The 20,750-nt window shown below is 51.3% G+C and overlaps 1 long non-coding RNA gene across 3 annotated transcripts in view; it reads left to right on the plus strand.

Moving 5' to 3' along the window:
* LOC146862169 (uncharacterized) overlaps positions 1 to 20,750 on the plus strand; it is a 334,729-nt gene that overhangs the window by 208 nt on the left and 313,771 nt on the right. For all 3 annotated transcript variants that reach the window (XR_014978389.1, XR_014978391.1, XR_014978390.1), the window contains exon 2: positions 335 to 403. This is a non-coding gene — a long non-coding RNA (uncharacterized LOC146862169). The remainder of the gene's footprint in view (positions 1 to 334; positions 404 to 20,750) is intronic.

Consider the following 20,750-nt stretch of genomic DNA (forward strand, 5'->3'; position numbering starts at 1 on the left):
GAAGGGAAGCAAACTGGTGGGGGCCATTAGTAACAGGATTTTAGGAGGGGGGTTCTAAACAAAAAACCCGTCCCATGTTTGACATAATGTTAAGAGCTATGATTGGACATAGCGCTTGATGAGTAGTGGCCTAGGATATTAATATACAAGTCATATTTGACTGCACATTTGCATATATATTTTTTGCATTACGGAGGGATCCTGATACTGCGTTTAGTGCACCTGGGTAGACAGCCATGTTGGGGTAGCTCGCCCAATTGTAATGGGCTTGGGACATGAAAGTGTGTGTTAATTTCTGTCTCACACATAGACCTATATATTTATTGTTTTGTAGAAAACTTCCTCATTAATGGGATGGATGGAATAGGAAATTCGGAGCAGATTATCAATTCATGATTTGGAGGTATGTTTTCAGTTTCAGTAATTTTAAGGGTACTGGTTACTGGCGCTTGGGAGGTAGATTAGTGAATTGGATCAGACAGGACCATTGACACTGAAGGAGGGGAGTGATGGGAGACTATAAATATATTCAACTTTGGGAGATGGAATTGAAGGCTTCTGACCAATTGCAATTATAATGAATTTGTATTAAGACTTTCAAGACATATTTGAACGTGTTCTGATCAACTGTGATTATAATGAATTCTATTAAGATGGGATGTGAAAGCATGATATGTTCTCACGAGGCAGTCATGGGCACCAGGTGCACAGTATAGAATTACTGTTATGTTGGTACAAGGGAATTATATACACTTGGAACCAGGGCGGATTCAAAGATTGGATATAGGCAGGCATTACTGTTTAAGACTTGATTAAGTTAATGTAACAATTGTGGGGACAGTGATGAATTCTTGTTTTTGAAAAAGAGGAACACCAGTAATTTGTTTATGTATTGTGTTGTCTTTTAATTTACAGCCCTGATGATGTCCAAGTGTGGACGAAAAACATTGGCTGATTGATTTGTTACTAAATTGTGTGTGGATCTAACCATTTTAAAGGTTTTTGAAATAAACCACAGAGTTTGAAATTCATCAAAGACTGCCTATGAACCTTTTTTTTTCTTTCACAAAACCATTACTTCAATAATAGATTTGTGAACCGAGGTGCTCCTTTCAGGATAGGTTATGAATTCTTTTTGATTAGTGGCCCAGTGGCGGTGGGACCATTGAAAGTTGAGCGCGGATTAACTACCTAATCGAATAACCGGTATTACACACCAGTGCACACACCTCGTAGCCCTCCACGCCTATCGAGTTGAACGAATCCTGAAGTGTGGGTTGTAGCAATTGCGAAGGGGTGTAACAGGAGACAAAATTATATTGTCTAGCAGCCATGTGGCCCTCAATCGTAATGTATCTCCCCAGTGTATCGGTGTGTATGTTAGTTACTGTCAGAGGTAGGGATCTATGAAGGAGGAGTGGTACCCTCCTGGAGCCCCAAGCAAAGCCTGAGTGAAATATTCTATCATATCCAAATCGGCAAGAAGAGGATAGAGGGTTCCCATCAGGTGGGTTTCTTGTAAGAGGACTACAGTCGGCTTGTACCTTTTGCTATAGTGCAAGACGTCCGACCGCTTGATACAGTCTCAGAGCCCGTTAACGTTAAATCAAAGAACTGTGATCATGTTAGAGAGGTACGGAAAAGTATGTTGGTGAATAGAGCTCCCGCCATGGGTTAGAATTGCCCCCAGGCAGAATCCTCACCGCAAGTCTGAGCATCTATTGCAATGTGGCAAAGCTTGCTGACCCCAAACGCAGGAAAAAAACATTAGTAACATAGGAAAGCATTACTTTAAACATCAACAAGATCCTCCCAACTCCCACCACCCCATACTTCTCCCTGTGAAGCATCTGTCACCATGATTCAAAAAGTGGTGAACCTAGAGAGGCAAGAAGAAAAATAAAAGAAGGAAGAGAAAGCGATACAACGAAAGTAACTGAGGGGGTGGTCAGATGGCAGAAGTCACACCTCTGAAGATAGATGCAATGCCTGACAGCACATATAAGGTAGAATCATTAATTACAGTCCACCATGTGGTGTGCTCAGTAATGGAACATACAACTTAGAAGGGCCTATGTTAGCGGGAGGCTCTGGAAGTGCATAAGGACAGTTCCCCCCCCCCACCTCCCCAACTCCGGAGGTATAGTGAGGCCCCTGGCACCTCCACAGCTGTCACTGCATGCCCCCGCAGCAGCGCCCAGGGCCCCCTGCAGCGGAAAGGCAGTCCGGGTTAGTGGGGATCATTCCTATGAAACCGGGACTGTGTCAAGCAGGCCGGTGAGCCGTTGGTGGCCGCAAGGTCAGAGTTCAGTGGCTTGGCTGTCTGTGCCTCTGTCACCACTTGCTCGGTCCTCTCCTGTTGGGTTCTTCTAGACCTCTGGGACATAGATCACTTGGTCAGGGATCCGCGCAAGGAGGTGAATGAGATCACCGGGTGCCCTCCTTGCGGCGCCCCATCTTGTTCAGGGCCATCAGACCACGCTCTTCTGTGGCCCACACCCAGGACTGCTCCTGGGTATAAAAGAAATAGTTGGAGGATTGGAAGATGACCTTAAGGTGGGCTAGGAAAAGGAGCATATAGCGCAAGTTGAGTGCACAGAGCTTCTGTTTGACCTCCTCAAAGGACCGGCGTCTCCGCTGCACCTCCCTGGGGTAATCTGGGAGAATCATTATTTTAGTGTTCTGGTACTGGAGGTCTGGTTGACTGAAGGCCTCGCACAGGTCAGTGTCCTGGAAGTTCAGAATTCTCAGTATCACTGGGCGAGGAGGGGCCCTAGTTTGGTGGTTTGGGAGCCAGGGAGCAATGTGTCCTCTCAATGACTAATATACTGGACAGTTTGTTTGCTAGGACCCAGGAGCGGAACCAGGTTGCAAGGGTTGTGTCCAATTCAGGAATGTCAAGGCTTTCGGGAAGGCCCACCATGTGCAAGTTGTTGCCCCTGGAGCAGTTCTCAACATCTTCTGCCCTTTCAGTGAGCACTGCAGTAAAGGGCATTAGTATAGATACTTGACGCTTGAATGTATTTACCTAGTCTTCATTCATGGAGATTCAGGTCTCTGCTTTGGTCACACGGTCAGCCACCTTTCGCAGATCCTGCCTCATCAGTGAGAGGTCAATGTGGAGTCCATCAACTTTAGTCTCAACTGCTTCACAGGAATCCTGTATTGCCTTAAGGATCATCGCTAGATTTGTTGGTAGTGGAGACGGGGCCACGGGCTCATGGGCTCCCATCATCACTCCGGCTCCCTTTGTGGAAGTGGTAAATTGGTCCAACTTAGTTTGATCTGAGGACAGTGGGGGGCGTTTCCACTTTCCATTTTCATGTGTGCTTGAGTCACTGGGTGCAGAGCGTGCAACAAGGTCAGGCCCGCTTGCCACCAGGCAGCACAAGCCGCTCACCCTTCAGGGCCAGCAATGGCAAGGGCAGGTAGGGACACCCCGCCACAAGACCCCAATTCACGGGCACCGATGCAGGCAGTATATGTCCATCATCCCATGGGTCTCTCAAAGGGGGCCTGTTTCAGAGGGCGGCACTGCCTCAGGCCCCAGTACTCCCAGCAGCAGGGCCCGGAGGCCTTCATTCATGCCGGTAAGGGCCACAGATGTCAGCGAAGGCATTGCAGCGCAAAGCCGGGCACCCCTGGTGAGGCAGCTTCAAGGTCAGGGCTATCTTCCCGGCTCAACGGCAGCGGGCCATGGGTGGGAGCAACAAGTTTGGCCTCCCCCCATGATCGCAGCATGTCAGAGAATTATGCCCCCTTGGCCTACTTCGGAGTGCAGAGCCGGGCGCCGCCTACACTCACCAGTGAGCGCCCAGATTTGGACCAACTCACCGGCTGCCGCAAGATCCGCAGTTCCGACCCCCACCGCACTTGATGTGTCCAGCAACAATTCACCACCGGCTCTGGCCGCTTGGCAATTACAGCCCTGGCCCAGCAAGCTCAGCAAGGCACCGGGGCATACCGCAGGACCTCTGGGGTACTAAGCCGCAGCAGCGTCAGCCATCTTACAGGATGTACAGTGAAATGCGCCTCACCAGGCTGCCTTCGCTACTCCCCCACGGCCTCGGGAGGGGCTCAATGGCAGCAACAGGTGCTTCCCAGCATAGGCAGCCCTTCAGGCCAAGTTTCAACGGGCACTGTTAGGCAGGATGAAGAGGGATGGCCATTGGGTGCTGAGAGCTTTCCTAAAGCTTGATCGCCATTTTGGCCTCCTTGGCTCCTTGTAATTTTAAGATTTACATGTCCTGGTAGTGAAAATCTCTTAAATTCGTTTTCCACTACTATAAGGCCTATCCCTCCCATAGGATAACTTTGGAGCTGCCTTATTACATTTTATAAGTGTAATTTCCAAAGAAGAAGAGATCACCAGTTCATGTTTGGTGTCCCTGGAATCCTAATTTAAAATCTTAATTTATGGTGAAGTCAAATTTTAAATTACAGTTCTGAAAGTGGCACATTTAGAATGTCAACCTATTCTTGCCGTAGCAATTTGGTGTCTGCAGACTGCCTGAGTCACATGACTGGGTGTTGCTGTCAGTTGGGCTTTGTGTATTCCTCCTAGATAGCCACAATCAATGGCAGAAGGAGCCGGGCACAGCCACACTACACTTGAATAGGCTGTGTTCAGTCTTCACACTAAGAGCCTTACGACCCTGCAATGTCAATTGAGCCAGCTTGGAACCAGGGCAGTGGAGGTGGGAAATTCCAAGCTCTACAAAGACACTGACTAGAAGCTGCTCCCACCTTCCAGAAGCAGGGACCTAGGGTATAATAGAAGGACATCAGATACCAAAGCTTCAGTACACTTCTGGGACTCTGCCAGGGAGAAGGACTGCTGTGTTGCTAAAAGGACTACTACTCTTCTGGACTGTACGCTGAAGGAGCTAGTGCCCTGCTGTGCTGACCTGCTGGCTGCTGGTGTCTTGCCTGGGAAGGTAGAACTGGTTCTGCAACCCATCTTGAAACAAGGACGCCAGAGTGACACAAAGGGCTAGTCTGCTGGCCTCCCAATCTGAGCCTCAGGGACTTAAAAGACTTAAAAGACCCCCCACCAGCTACTGAATCTGTTTTGAATGAGTTCCTGACTCCCAACTGGTCTCCTTGAGGTCCTAGAGCCTTGGTGTGGCTTATAGGCTCTTAAAATCAATCATTTGGGCTCTTTGTGATCGTGAACGGGCCCTTTCTCACAGGAACTGCACTGCTCACATGTAAAATCAGCGCAAGCTGCCTCCAGCCCGTCTCTTCACACAGCAAGCATCGATCACCGTGGATGTCTGCCAACGTGAGGCTCCAGCCCACCCATCCACGATGGCCTGCTCCTCGCGCTACACCGACAATCGTCAGCAATGTTCTCCGTGCTCCCCGTGTGCCTCTCCAATGCAAGTGGGACTCTTTGCACAAAACTTGAGAATGTAAAACTTATCTGGGACTGTATCGAACCTGCGTGGCAACGCGGTCAGCATGCACTTTTGACTTTGACCTGGTCCTTTGCAACCATATAGTCGCTTTCTGCTTATAGGTGCTATTTTACAGTTTATTCCTTACAAATTCATAACTCCAGTTCTACTGATTGGATTTTTGTTGTTTTGGTCTTGTTTTATTTATTGCATTCTGCTCTATTTTACGAACTTTTTGTTTTGTGTGTGGCATTTTCACAGTTTTACTGTTTGAAGTGTTGCACACATACTTTGCACATTGCATCTAAGTTAAACCTGATTTCTCTGTGGAAAGTTACCAAGGGGGTGAGCAGAGGTTAATTTGGGGTTTTGTTATGTCCTACCCTGGCAAAGACCAGGGGTCACACTCAAGTCAACCAACAACTCAATTTCTTACACTGGTGTTCAGCGGTGAGGATTGGACTTGTGCTTGTGCAGTGCCATACAGTGATTTGGTGTATGTAGGAAAGTGGAATCTGACTGCATGGTTTCCCCCACTTTTTTCCTGGTGTTTTGCTGATTTTCGACTTAGACTGGGGTCCTGATTAGCAGGATCCCAGTCAGACTATCTGCTTTCTCCTCTAAATTGATTGCATGTACTTTAGGTACACTCCAGATTGGATTCTGGGGTACCCTTATAAGTCCCTAGTATATGGTATACTATGTACCCAGGGCAGAGGTACCCCAGAGGTCTCTCAGGGGCTGCAGCATTTTGCCACCCCTGGGAGACCATTCAAAATGACACAACAGGTCTGCTACAGCAGTCTGTGTAAGGTGGTGCATGCACCCCTTACTTAGATATAGGTTCTCTATATAGACTCCATATCACTGCACATATAAAACTATCAGTCACCCCTATGGCAGGCCCTATCAATCCTGAAGGCAGGGTGCTGGGTTTAATGTTAGAGGGTGCACCTGCATGAGCAGAGTCCCTCTGCAGCCTTCGGAACCTATATTCCGGGGTTGTTTGTAATGCAGCTAACCATATATACTTAAGTGCATTATAACCTTGCGGTAAATGCTAACTTTAAAACGGCTGCATGGAAACATGTTGTGTTTGGTGTCAAACACCTTGGAATCATACCTCCACACCAGTAACTGGTGTGGGAGGTATGATTTCACCCTCCTAGAGGGAAAAATATGACAACACCAGTACACCCGGTACCAGCTTTCTTGACCCTGGCATCACAAACTGGACGCTGCCAGCCACAGACACGAGTCTGCTCTCCTGCTGCTGGATGAAACTCCGGCAGGGGAAGGCTGGACAATAGGTTTCCTGTCACAGGGAGGTGTCACCACCTCCCAGACAGGCTTTAGTGTATTGGGGCTGGGTGGGTGCACTCTGAGAGTGATTTGATGTCTGTACTGGGGGCACATTTGGTGTCCCTGTGCATAGTCCATCTCAAACCGGTTGCAGGAGCCATTTGCTCCTGCTCTGGCGTGAAACAGGACAAAGGACATGGGTGTAGCCACCCCTCTATCCTGACCCTCCCATAGGTGGGTCCCCAGAGTTAGTCCCTCCCCTTTCTTGGGTATAAAGTAGGAACCCCTGACTACAGGACTTTAGATTTTACCTGGGCTAAAGTCTGCTACAGAAACAAAGTACCTCGATGATCTGCACGATGCTGGATGACTGAAGAATCTCCCTTGGAGCAAAGGAGTTACTCCCTTGCAAGGCAGGCACCTGAAACACATCTGACTGGTTTGCATCTCTGAAGCTCCTGAGGACTCCGAAGGTTTCTGCAACACAGGAGGTGGGTTCCCAAGTTCTCTGAGGTTGATCTGTGCTCTCAGCAATTCTGAGGCCTGTATCCCTCGTGGGGACTGTGTAACCCGAATCCCTGTGCACCGCGTACATTTGCAGCAGCATCTGCTTTTTGGTGACCCCTGAGGCTGTGCTTTGGGCTACTTGTAGTCCACACCCCGAGCAGTATTTCCTCTGAAGATTTCCAGCCTACACTCCACGAGTGTTCCGTGGGCTGGTACTTTGTGATTCAGCTCGAGGACCCTTCGCGATTCCTGGTCCGTCGACCTGTGGGTCCTTGTGAAGGTAACTTTGACTTTCCGTGGGCTTTCCTGGTTGCTCCAGACGTGTCCTGACCCTCCATAGCTTGGAGAGTCCCCAGGACCTTGCTGGTCCTCACCGAAGCATATTTCCTCTGCTCATGTGGGTTGCAGTTGCCAAGGCTTGTTGGTGTTCAATCCGGACACTGACCCCCCAGCACTCGACATCCTTCATGGGACAGCTCACCTCCAGACTTTGGTTGTCGTCGACGTCTCATGGTCCCCGTGGCTGAAGAGTCAAGCTTGACCTCTTCTCACCTGAAACACCGGACATCGGTGGGCATTCGTCTATCATGCCCCTGGTCACTGTGAAGTGACCCAGACTCTGTCCCCTCTGTTTTCAGGTTCTTCCCAGCTCTAATCCAGGCTTGGATCACACCGGACACTTCTCATCTTCCCGGCAGCAGCACTTCTTCGCATCACGCCATTGAAATCAACAAGCGTTTCCGACACCACTTGACCCCTATGCACCCGGCACCTCTGGGATAGGTAACACGGGTACCTCGGTACTCTCAAGGGTGCTGGCCTTAGACCCTTCTATGTTCCAAATAGTTTGCTTGAAGTCCTCTCCTAAGTGTCCTTAATCTTTAAAATTCCAACCGCGACTTTCCCATAGAGTTGTACGGAGCTCGCGTCTGTGTTCACACACTGCACCCGTCCTCCGTGGGGCCCCTGTGCCACTACCTTGGGTGGTTCCTTGGGGTCCCAGCGATTCTACGTGCTCTAGGCACTGTGTCTAGTCAAGTCGGGGTTGTTATACCACTTTCTTAGTATATGGTTTGGTCTCCCCCTGGAGCCGACTGTGTATTGTGCTATTTACTGTCGTTCTAGTGCTTTAATATTGTGTGCTTTGTTCTCTAATCTCATAAAGAGGTTAGTAGAGCGTTTAGTAATAAATACATATATTTTATATATACCTTGTGTAGTTCTCCTTTCATTTGGTCATTCAAGAGGTTATAAACTGGTAAACCAAGCTGCTTTACATTCCTTCGAGACTTAGCCTGAAGGCTGCTCTCCATAGCTACCACTAGGATAGCTTTCCATAAAGGTTGTCTTTAACCTAATCATCAATAAGGGTCGTTTGGACTGGTGCAAGGTGCCCACTTTAACTAGTGGACAGCATATACCAGGCCAACTTCTCACAGTGTACACAACCATCTCATATCTAATACCAATTAGAGTGTAAATTATCCCTGATTGGCCTTTTTTCTTTTTCTAAATTATTTTTCTGACTGTTGTACTTGACACCACATGCAAGAATGGAGTTTGAACTGGCCAACATGGATATCTACACTGTGGTCGTGCTCAAGGAGATCTGCAAGGAGAGGGGACTTCCTGCCAAGAGCACTTCCAGGAAGGTGGAGTTGCAAAAGACGTTGCGGGCCTGGGCAGAAGCCTACTAAGCACTGGATGGAGGGGCCTTGAGAGGACCTTCCTGAGGAGCCATCTGCAGTAGAAGGGGATGGGTTGACCCCTGGAATGGAGCACTCGGTCATGTCATGGAGCAGTATCTCTTCCCACAGCCTTTGCCCAGAGGAGTTGGCAGAGTGGGAGGAGGAGGGAAAATTCGAGCTGCAGACGGCCCAGTAAAGGATGGAGGAAAGGAAACTGGCCATGGAGGAGAAGAGGACTGAAATGGTTTTAATGGAGAAAAAGTTGTTACTTGCTCAGGAACTGATCCTTAAGGAGCTGGATATCCAGGCCAGAGAGGCAGAGTCCTGGAGTGATGGTGGCAGCATACCTAGTGTCTGAAGGAGGCAAAAAGATCTGCGTCCCCAAGGGTTTGGTGGCAAGTTATATGGTGGGGAATGATATTGACACATGGTTTTATGCTTATGAGGCCCTGAGGGTTCAAAAGATTGCAGAAGAGCACGGGTTGGAAGCATATGACTATAGTTGGGTACATCACACTTCTTACTTTAGATTTTGGGGACGACCAGAACAGGTACACTCCAATGAAAGCCATCTTGAATGCTAGGTTTGGACTGACACCTGAAAAGTACTACCAGAGATTCAGGGACAGCCAGAAACTCCCCAACCAGTCATGGATGGATTTTGTGGACTACTCTGGCAGGGCACTGGACGGTTGAGTGCGGGACAGCACAGTTAATGATTTCAATGGGTTGTACAATCTAATTTTGAGAGAGCACAAGCTCAGTATTTTTTTTTCCAGAGCACCACAGAGCTGTGTTGCAGAGAGGTGTAAAAAGGGGCAAGGCCAATCAATCAATCATGGAATTTATATCGCGCACTACTCACCCGGAAGGGTCTCAAGGCGCTTGGGGGAGGGGGTCTGCTACTGCTCGAACAGCCAGGTCTTGAGCTGTTTCCTGAAGGCGAGGTGGTCCTGGGTCAGCCGCAGGTGGACGGGCAGGGAGTTCCATGTCTTAGCCGCCAGGTAGGAGAAGGATCTTCCTCCGGCGGTGGCTCTCTGGATGGGAGGGACGACGGCGAGGGCGAGGTTTGCGGATCGTAGCTGTCGGGTGGGCGTGTAGAAGGTCAGGCGGTCGTTGAGGTACCTTGGGCCCAGGTCGTGGAGGGATTTGTGTGCGTGGGTGAGGAGTCTGAACGTGATCCTCTTGTTGACAGGGAGCCAGTGCAGGTCTCTCAGGTGGCTCGAGATGTGGCTGCGTCGGGGGGCGTCCAGGATGAGACGGGCGGAGGCGTTCTGGATACGCTGAAGTCTTTTCTGAAGCTTGGCTGTTGTACCGGCGTAGAGGGTGTTTCCGTAGTCTAGTGTGCTGGTGACGAGGGCCTGGGTGACAGTCTTCCTGGTCTCGGTCGGGATCCATCTGAAGATCTTGCGGAGCATGCGGAGGTTGTGGAAGCAAGATGAGGAGACGGCGTTGACTTGTCTGGTCATCGATAGGGAGGAGTCAAGGATGACGCCCAAGTTGCGTGCGTGGTCCGTTGGCTTGGGTGCGGTGCCCAGGGCTGGGGGCCACCAGGAGTCGTCCCATGCGGATGGCGACGGTCCCAGGATGAGGACTTCTGTCTTGTCCGTGTTCAACTTCAGGCGGCTGATGTTCATCCATTCGGCGACATCTTTCATCCCTTCGGGTAGGTCGGCTTTGGCGGTGTCGGGGTCTCTGGTGAGGGAGAGAATCAGCTGGGTGTCATCGGCGTAGGAAATGATGTTGAGGTTGTGTTGGCGTGCGATGGCAGCGAGGGGTTTCATGTAGATGTTGAAGAGAGTGGGGCTGAGCGATGATCCTTGCGGGACGCCGCAGATGACTTCGGTGGCCTCAGAGCGGAACGGAGGGAGGCGTACTCTCTGTGTTCTGCCGGAGAGGTATGAGATGATCCATTCCAGAGCAATCCCCTGGATGCCGGTGTCGTTGAGGCGTTGGACTAGGGTGCGGTGGCAGACAGTGTCAAATGCTGCGGAGAGGTCAAGGAGGATGAGTGCCGCTGTTTCACCTTTGTCGAGCAGGGCTCGGATGTCATCGGTGGCTGCGATGAGGGCGGTCTCGGTGCTGTGGTTGGCTCTGAATCCGGATTGCGATGGTTCGAGGGATCCGTTCGTCTCGAGGAAGGCGTCCAGCTGCTTGTTGACGACCTTCTCGATGACTTTGGCAGGGAATGGAAGGAGCGAGATAGGGCGGAAGTTCTTGAGGTCGGTCGGGTCCGCAGTTGGTTTCTTCAGTAGTGCGCTGAGCTCGGCGTGCTTCCAGCTCTCCAGGAAGGTGGCTGTGTCGAAGGAGGCGTTGATGATGTCTCGGAGGTGGGGTGCGATGGTAGAGGCGGCCTTGTTGAAGACATGGTGGGGGCATGGGTCGGTCGGAGATCCGGAGTGGATGGTGTTCATCATGCGTGTCGTGTCTTCGGGGGTCACTTTGGTCCATGTCTGGAGGATAGCGGCGGGGTGCGTAGGTTCGGTCGATGGGTGCGGGGGTGGAGCGCCGAAACTGTTGTGGATGTCGGCGATCATGCGGTGGAAGTACGAGGCGAGGGAGTCGCAGAGGTCCTGCAAGGGAGTGATGTCGTTGTTGCCGGTGCTGGGGTTGGAGAACTCCTTGACGATGTTGAAGAGCTCCTTGCTGTCATGGGCGTTCTTGTCCAGTCGTTCCTTCTTGGTGGTGCGGATGAGCTGGTGATGTCTGCGGGTGGCGAGTTTGAGGGCGGTCATGTTGTCGGTGGTCTTGTCGAGGAGCCAGGCCTTCTCGAGGGTGCGGCAGGCCTTCTTGGAGTCCTTGAGTTCGTCGGTGAACCAGGGGGCCTTCTTGCTTCTGGGCCTGGTGAGTGGGTTCTTCAGTGGGGCGAGGTCGTTGGCACAGGAGGTCAGCCATTGCATGAGGTCGAGGGCTGCTGTGTTAGGGTCCGTTGTCCTGACCGGTGGGTTCTGGCTGAGGGAGGTGGTGAGCTGGTCGACGGTGATCTTGCTCCAGTTTCTGTGGGGAACCTGCTTCGGGTGGTGGTGGACCGTGTTCTTCTTGAAGCTGAAGTGGACGCAGCTGTGGTCAGTCCAGTGGAGTCCGGTGCAGTGGCTGAAGGTGACGTGCTTGCTGGATGAGAAGAGGGGGTCGAGCGTGTGGCCGGCGTAGTGGGTGGGGGTGTTGACCAGTTGCTGGAGTCCGAGGTTGGCGAGGTTGTCCAGCAGGGTGGTCGTGTTGCGGTCGTTGTTGTTCTCCAGGTGGAAGTTGAGGTCCCCGAGGAGGATGTAGTTGGTGGAGGGGAGGGCGTGAGGGCTGATGAAGTCCGTGATGTCTTCGCAGAACTGTGCGCGTGGTCCCGGGGGTCTGTAGATGAGGGTGCCTCTGAGGGTAGTCTTGGGGTCGGTGTGGATCTGGAAGTGCAGGTATTCGGCGGTGTTGAATGCGTCGGTGGAGTCAGTCGAGATGCGAATGGAGCTTTTGTGAGCGATGGCGATGCCCCCTCCGGTCTGGTTGTTGCGATCCCTCCTGATGATCTTGTAGCCGTCCGGGATGGCTATGGCGATGTCGGGGGCTGAGGAGTCGTTCATCCAGGTTTCCGTGAGGAAGGCGACGTCTGGAGATGCGGTGTCGAGGAGGTTCCAGAGTTCCACGGCGTGTCTGTGGATGGAGCGGGTGTTGATCAGGATGCACTTGAGGTGGTTGCTGTTGTCCGTGTTGGTGGGCGTGGTGCTTGTTCGGAGGCAGGAGAAGTTGCAGGATCGGCAGACGAAGGGTCCATGGGTGCGTCGCGGGGATGCTCGGTAGCTTCCGGGGGCTCGGGCGGTTTTGAGTGCGATGAGCGTAGCGAAGTCGTAGGTTCTGCGGGGGGGCTGGCGGGTGCGGGGGCCAGGGGGTCTGGCGCTGGGCGCGGTCCAGGCGCGGACGGGCGCAGACGGGCTTACCTTTGGCGCACCTTCGGCGCTCCCGCTGCGCGGTCGCTGGGGGGGCGTCATAAGTAAGGAGCCGGGAGGGAGGGTCCACTGGGAGGCGGGAGGCTGGGTGGCCAATGGGCAGGGAGGAGAGGCGGGACTGCGGGGTCAGCAGCGGGAAACCAGGAAGGCGAGTGACCGGGGCAGCGGCGGCGGAGAGGAGGCGAGGAGAGTGGCCAGCAGCAGCAGGAGGAGAGCGGCATGAAGCAGAGGTCAGCGCTGGTGAGGAGGGAGCGGCGTGAGCGGGATCGGCACCAGCAGGTAGGCGACAGGCAGCAGCAGTGCGAGGGGAGCGACCGTCTGTGTGGGGCCAATGGGCAGGGAGGAGAGGCGGGACTGCGGGGTCAGCGGCGGGAAACCAGGAAGGCGAGTGACCGGGGCAGCGGCGGCGGAGAGGAGGCGAGGAGAGTGGCCAGCAGCAGCAGGAGGAGAGCGGCGTGAAGCAGAGGTCAGCGCTGGTGAGGAGGGAGCGGCGTGAGCAGGATCGGCACCAGCAGGTAGGCGACAGGCAGCAGCAGTGCGAGGGGAGCGACCGTCTGTGTGGGGCACAGGGGTCACACTGACCAGCCCGCCGCGGTTACCTTAAGTAAGGAGCCGGGAGGGAGGGTTCGCTGGGAGGCGGGAGGCTGGGTGGCCAATGGGCAGGGAGGAGAGGCGGGACTGCGGGGTCAGCGGCGGGAAACCAGGAAGGCGAGTGACCGGGGCAGCGGCGGCGGAGAGGAGGCGAGGAGAGTGGCCAGCAGCAGCAGGAGGAGAGCGGCGTGAAGCAGAGGTCAGCGCTGGTGAGGAGGGAGCGGCGTGAGCGGGATCGGCACCAGCAGGTAGGCAACAGGCAGCAGCAGTGCGAGGGGAGCGACCATCTGTGTGGGGCACAGGGGTCACACTGACCAGCCCGCTGCGGTCACCTTAAGTAAGGAGCTGGGAGGGAGGGTCCGCTGGGAGGCGGGAGGCTGGGTGGCCAATGGGCAGGGAGGAGAGGCGGGACTGCGGGGTCAGCGGCGGGAAACCAGGAAGGCGAGTGACCGTGGCAGCGGCGGCGGAGAGGAGGCGAGGAGAGTGGCCAGCAGCAGCAGGAGGAGAGCGGCGTGAAGCAGAGGTCAGCGCTGGTGAGGAGGGAGCGGCGTGAGCGGGATCGGCACCAGCAGGTAGGCGACAGGCAGCAGCAGTGCGAGGGGAGCGACCGTCTGTGTGGGGCACAGGGGTCACAGACCACCTCTCTGCAACGTAGCTCTGTGGCACTTACTGAAGGTACTTGGTGGGCTATTTGGCCCCCATGAACCCTCAGTATTCAAGGGGACTTAATCCCCCAACTTAGAACGCACCAGGGGGCGCGTTTGCAGAGTGCTGTACGGAGGGGCCGGGGCCTCCGGCGAGTTGCTGTTTTTTTTTCCTTTTCTGGGAGCGGGGCTGCATGGCCCCCCTTCCCTCGGCTACTTTTGGCCCTGGGGACCCCATTTCCCGGGGCCGCAGCATTTTCTTTTTATAAAAAAAAAAAGAAACGGGAAGGGGCCGCGTGGCCCCCCTTCCCTGGGCCACTTTTGGCTCCAGGGGCCCCATCACCCAGGGCCTGGCCTGTTTTAAAAAAATAAATATTTCCCTGGAGGGGGGCTGCTTGACCCCCCTCCTCTGGGCCATTTCAGGCCCCGGGGACCCCATCCACCGAGGCCCGCCCATTTTTCAATTAACATGGAGGGGCCCGGTGGCCCCCCCTCGCGGGCCACTCCTGGCCCCCGGGACCCCAACCCCTGGGGCCGGCCCTTTGCATTGGGGACCGCGGGGGGAGCCCCAATGCCCCCACGGTCTCGTCAGGTCCCCGCCTCCTGTGGGAGCCGGCAGTGCTTTTGAGCAAGAGGAGCTGCTGACATGCAGCTCCCCTTGCTCAAAAGCAAAACCAAAGCAGAGTTTGCTAAGAGGGGACGGGAGCCGTGCTCCCGCCCTCTCAAAACAGATATGTCCCGGGGGTAGGCCCCCTGGGACATTTCAGGAGCCCGCCCAGGGGGGTGGTGGTTCCCAGGGCAATGAAGGGCTCCTGGAGGGGGGCTGCGCGGCCCGCTCCCTTCATTTTGAAAGCCCCGAGGTCGTGGTTGTCCCCGGGGCCGGGACCCCCCGAAATTGAATAAACAGTGCCCCGGGGAGGTGGTGGTCCCCGGTACACTTTTTTTTTTTTTTTTTAACAGAGCCCTGGGGAGGTAGCAGTCTCCGGGGCTGCGGGGGGCCACGTGCCCCGCATACAATTTAAAAAATGCCAGTGAGGTGGCGGTCCCCGTGGCAGCGTGGGGGGGCTGAGACTCCCCCACGCATTCATTTTGTTTAAAGCCCCGGGGAGGTGCCGGTCCCCGGGTCTGTGGGGGCCCCTGCTGGCCCCGCTATTTTTTTGGGGCATTGCCCCCGGGACCTGGCCCACCCGGGGGCCTCATTAAAATAAAGCGCGGGAGCCTGCGCTTCATTTTTTAAAAATTTTCAGCGGGATTCGCGACCCTAACGCAAATCCTGTCATTTTTTAAAAATAAAAAAAAAATTTTGGGGCCCTTGGGGTCCTTGTGGGGGCCCCTGTGCAGGCCTAGGGGGTCAGGGTGTTGCTACCCTGCCCCCTTTTCTTCTTTTTAAAACTCTTTTTCACTGTTTTCTTGTGACTCAGTTGTACCGAATCACAAGATGGCTGCCAACACTTCCTGGTTTGGAGTGTTGGCAGCCAATCAGATTGAAGCTCGTGCCCGGGAGGGTTCGCAAACCCTCCTCGGTGCTCAGATATCGTTATTTTTGTTTTAGCTAATATTTGAAGAACTTCTGAACGGATTTACATTTTAAAAAAGTCTCTTTCTTAACCATCTGCTACCTTTTTTCCAAATATGGTGTAATTCCGTTCAGCAGTTCCGACTGTAGCATGTTCCAATTCTTCCTACGGAAATTAACATGGGAAAAATGCGTTTTGGGACCCCCATTTTTTAATCGGCCCCCGCTTGACGAATGACCCCAAAACTTTCAAGACCGGAGCTGATCGGAGCGCCCCATTAGTTTTGAAAATTTCGCGAAGATTCGTCAAACGGCCCCAAAGATATTGGCAAAAGAGAAAACACTATTTGAATAGAAACGAGGTCCTAACTATAGCTACCTACAGGCGACCGCCAGCCAGTAGGTAATATATATATATATACCAAACACCCACTCTGCATTCGAGGGCCACACACGTTGTGAAAACGGTTTCCCATCTTGTTGGCAGAAAGAAAGGCTTGCAAACAGTGTCCTTTCAAGCATATTTATTCATGCCTCAAATCCAAACATGTTTCGGGCAGCATTGCCCTTGGTCATTGGCTTAGGCAAATTCAGGAAGCAGCAAAAGTTTAAAAGCGCACCTGCGCCTTGTTAAATACACGCCCCTCTTGGCTTTAACTCGCTTTGCATCATGGTAGATGTAGTATCCACAATGTCAATTGCATAGTGCATGCTGCCAGATGAATGCGCTGTTAATCCTTTAGTAGGTTAGCATGTTAGTCCACTGTTGCTCACCTTCACAATGTCAAATTTCCACCAACTGGAAGCACAACGTTCCCATCAGCGCTTCAAATTACTAGCACCAGAGACCTGCTCTTCCGCAGTGGGGCCCTCCCTATCTGAGTCAGACCGTAATAAATCAACCAAAAACCCACTCTGCATTCTTTACTACAGTGATCTAATGAGCAACTAGAGTGCTACCATTCAGAATTTATGGCAAATGTGTGACACATCTGAATGCCTTCTTGATGGAACCAAAGTAAACAAGCATTGAAAATGCAATAGGTCTCGCCCTCGTTTATGTTAAAGCAATTCTGTTTGTAATTAGGTGGCTTTTTAGCTTTGCTTTTATTAGTGTTTTTCAAACTTTCATGTACATAATATGCATATGCATGCATATATGTATATGCATACATTTATATTTGTATTTATATAGATATGCAGATTATATATATGTTTATATATGTATGTATATATATGTACACATACATATATATGCATATATATGTGCATATGTGTGCGTGTAGAGAGAGGTAGGTAGAGGTAGAGGTAGAGGTGTAGAGGTAGAGAGTAGTAGAGAGCGAGGTAGAGAGAGGTAGAGAGGTAGAGGATGAGTAATAGAGAGTAGAGAGGGAGTAGTAGAGAGCAGTACAGTGAGTAGTAGAGTGGGTAGTAGAGTGGGTAGTAGAGTGAGTAGTAGAGAGTAGTAGAGAGTGAGTAGTAGAGAGTGAGTAGTAGAGAGTGAGTAGTAGAGTAGTACAGAGTGAGTAGTAGAGAGAGTAGTAGAGAGTAGTAGAGTAGAAGAGAGTGAGTAGTAGAGTGAGTAGTAGAAAGAGAGAGAGTAAAAATGTAAATGTAAATCCAGTACTTGTATAGCGCACAAATCACCCCCGAAGGGGTATCTCGGTGCTGGGGGCCGTTGGGAAGATTAAGCGAGCTATTGCCCAGAGTCGCATGGTGCTGGGCAGAATCGTGCCGCCGGAGCCAGGGATCGAACCATGATCCCCAGCGTCCAGCGTCAGTCGCCCTGGCCCTGGCCGCGGTGCCACACCTCTCCCTAGTAGAGAGTGAGTAGTAGAGAGTGAGTAGTAGAGAGTGAGTAGTAGAGAGTGAGTAGTGGAGAGTGTGTAGTAGAGAGGTCTGCTGACCTAGTTCTTAGGCTACAGAGCAGCACTGCTGACCTGGTTCTCTGGCTCTACAACAGCCCTGCTGACCTGGTTCTCTGGCTCTAAAGCAGCTCTGCTGACCTGGTTCTATGGCTCTAAAGCAGTTCTGCTGACATGGTTCTCTGGCTCTAGAGCAGCTCTGCTGACCTGGTTATCTCCCTCTAGAGCAGCTCTGCTGACCTGATTCTCTCCCTCTAAAGCAGCTCTGCTGACCTGGTTTCTCTGGCTCTACTGCAGCTCTGCTGACCTAGTTCTCTGGCTCTAGAGCAGCTCTGCTGACCTGGTTCTCTGGCTCTACAACAGCTCTGCTGACCTGGTTCTCTGGCTCTAAAGCAGCTCTGCTGACCCGTTTCTATGGCTCTAAAGCAGTTCTGCTGACCTGGTTCTCTGGCTCTAGAGCAGCTCCGCTGACCTGGTCCCTTGGCTCTAAAGCAGCTCTGCTGACCTGGTTCTCTCCCTCTAAAGCAGCTCTGCTGACCTGGTTCTCTTGCTCTAAAGCAGCTCTACTGACCTGATTTCTTTGGCTCTACAGCAGCTCTGCTGACCTGGTTCTCTGGCTCTAGAGCGGGTCTGCTGACCCGGTTCTCTGGCTCTAGAGCAGCTCTGCTGACCTGGTTCTATGGCTCTAAAGCGGCTCTGCTGACCTGGTCCTCTGGGTCTAGAGCAGCTCTGCTGACCTGGTTCTCTCCCTCTAAATCAGCTCTACTGACCTGGTTCTCTGCCTCTAGAGCAGCTCTGCTGACCTGGTTCTCTGGCTCTAGAGCAGCTCTGCTGACCTTGTTCTCTGGCTCTAAAGCAGCTCTGCTGACCTGGTTCTCTCCCTCTAAAGAGCTCTGCTGACCTGGTTCTCTGGCTCTAAAGCAGTTCTGCTGACCTGGTTCTCTGCCTCTAGAGCAGCTCTGCTGACCTGGTTCTATGGCTCTAAAGCAGCTCTGCTGACCTGGTTCTCTGGCTCTAAAGCAGTTCTGCTGACCTGGTTCTCTGCCTCTAGAGCAGCTCTGCTGACCTGGGTCTATGGCTCTAAAGCAGCTCTGCTGACCTGGTTCTCTGGCTCGGGGAACAACCTTTACAACGCAACTTTTACAACGCACTACCTTTACAACGCATTTTTTACAACGCATAATCCATTACAACGCATGACATTACAACGCATACCATTACAACGCATTTTTAAAAACTACCTTTACAACGCATTCCATTACAACGCATACTACCATTACAACGCATACCATTACAACGCATAATATTACACTACACTATCCAACACTTACTCTACTGTTGCACCCCCTGGAGTTAGAATAGTAATTTTCACCACTATACTATCCAACACTTACCCTACTGATGCACCCCCTGGAGTTAGAATAGTAATTTTTACCCCTATACTATCCAACACTTACCCTACTGATGCACCCCCTGGAGTTAGAATAGTAATTTTTACCCCTATACTATCCAACACTTACCGTACTGATGCACCCCCTGGAGTTAGAATAGTAATTTTTACCCCTATACTATCCAACACTTACCCTACTGATGCACCCCCTGGAGTTAGAATAGTAATTTTTACCCCTATACTATCCAACACTTACCCTACTGATGCACCCCCTGGAGTTAGAATAGTAATTTTTACCCCTATACTATCCAACACTTACCCTACTGATGCACCCCCTGGAGTTAGAATAGTAATTTTTACCCCTATACTATCCAACACTTACCCTACTGATGCACCCCCTGGAGTTAGAATAGTAATTTTTACCCCTATACTATCCAACACTTACCCTACTGTTGCACCCCCTGGAGTTAGAATAGTAATTTTTACCCCTACACTATCCAACACTTACCCTACTGTTGCACCCCCTGGAGTTAGAATAGTAATTTTTACCCCTATACTATCCAACACTTACCCTACTGATGCACCCCCTGGAGTTAGAATAGTAATTTTTACCCCTATACTATCCAACACTTACCCTACTGTTGCACCCCCTGGAGTTATAATAGTAATTTTTACCCCTATACTATCTAATACTTACCTTAAATGTAATTTAATATAATGCGTTGTAATGGTATGCGTTGTAAAGGTAGTATGCGTTGTAATGGCAATGCGTTGTAAAGGTATTTTTTAAAAATGCGTTGTAGTGTCATGCGTTGTAATGTCATGCGTTGTAATGGATTATGCGTTGTAAAAAATGCGTTGTAAGTGCATGCGTTGTAAAAGTGTGCGTTGTAACGTCATACATCCCTCTGGCTCTAGAGCAGCTCTGCTGACCTGGTTCTCTGGCTCTAGAGCAGCTCTGCTGACCTGGGTCTCTGGTTCTAGAGCAGCTCTGCTGACCTGCTTCTTAGGCTCTAGAGCAGCTCTGCTGACCTGGTTCTCTGGCTCTACAACGGCTCTGCTGACCTGGTTTCTCTGGCTCTACAGCAGCTCTGCTGACCTGGTTCTCTGCACTCACGATACACGCACCCAGTGCGCCCCAGCACGTATTGGAAATCATGTGGGACCCGCAACGGCGCAAGCATCTCGTACCGTAATGCGCATGTGTCGCGAATGCGCAGGAGCAGGAGTCGCGGTCTGGTCGCATACCAATGGCGCACATCACGTAATATTAAATGTATATGATGTAACTGAAAAACACGCAGCCGTCGCACACCGTACGCGGATCCTTCATGACTTTTCTAAAATGGCGGCTAGAATGTGCGCACTCACCGTGATGTGTACGCTTTGAGTGGCGACTCCGAAAACAAAATTGCATTTTTTTTTAAAGAAAATAATATAAATATACTCAAATAAAAAATGAAAACAAGAACATTTATCAATATTTCAGTTTGAATTTATTTGTACAGTTTTTTTTTGCAATTTTCAGAAAAATATATAATGTTGTTTAATAAATAAATTTTTAAATAAAGAAACAGTTAAAAAACTGTAGAAAATCAGTACAAAAAATAGGTATAACTACTATCACTTAAAAATTAGCATTTAAAAAACTTTTGAAATTCACTGAAAAAAATAGTTTTCACAGACGTTATAGTTAGAAGTTAGCATCTAGGTTTCAGGGGTTTTATAGTTAGCTGACCATTTCACTCGTACAAAACCATAGAAATTCCTCCATTATAGTTAGTTCTGCTAACTATAACTTGCGCGCCCGCAATGCACTGCTGATGATGTCACATATTGCATCATTCATGACATGGTCAGTGACATCACTGATGACATCACTGATGACATCTCAAATGAAATCATTGATGACATCA

Source organism: Triturus cristatus, chromosome 2_2 (genome assembly GCF_964204655.1).
Source record: "Triturus cristatus chromosome 2_2, aTriCri1.1, whole genome shotgun sequence".
NCBI classification, from domain to species: domain Eukaryota; kingdom Metazoa; phylum Chordata; class Amphibia; order Caudata; family Salamandridae; genus Triturus; species Triturus cristatus.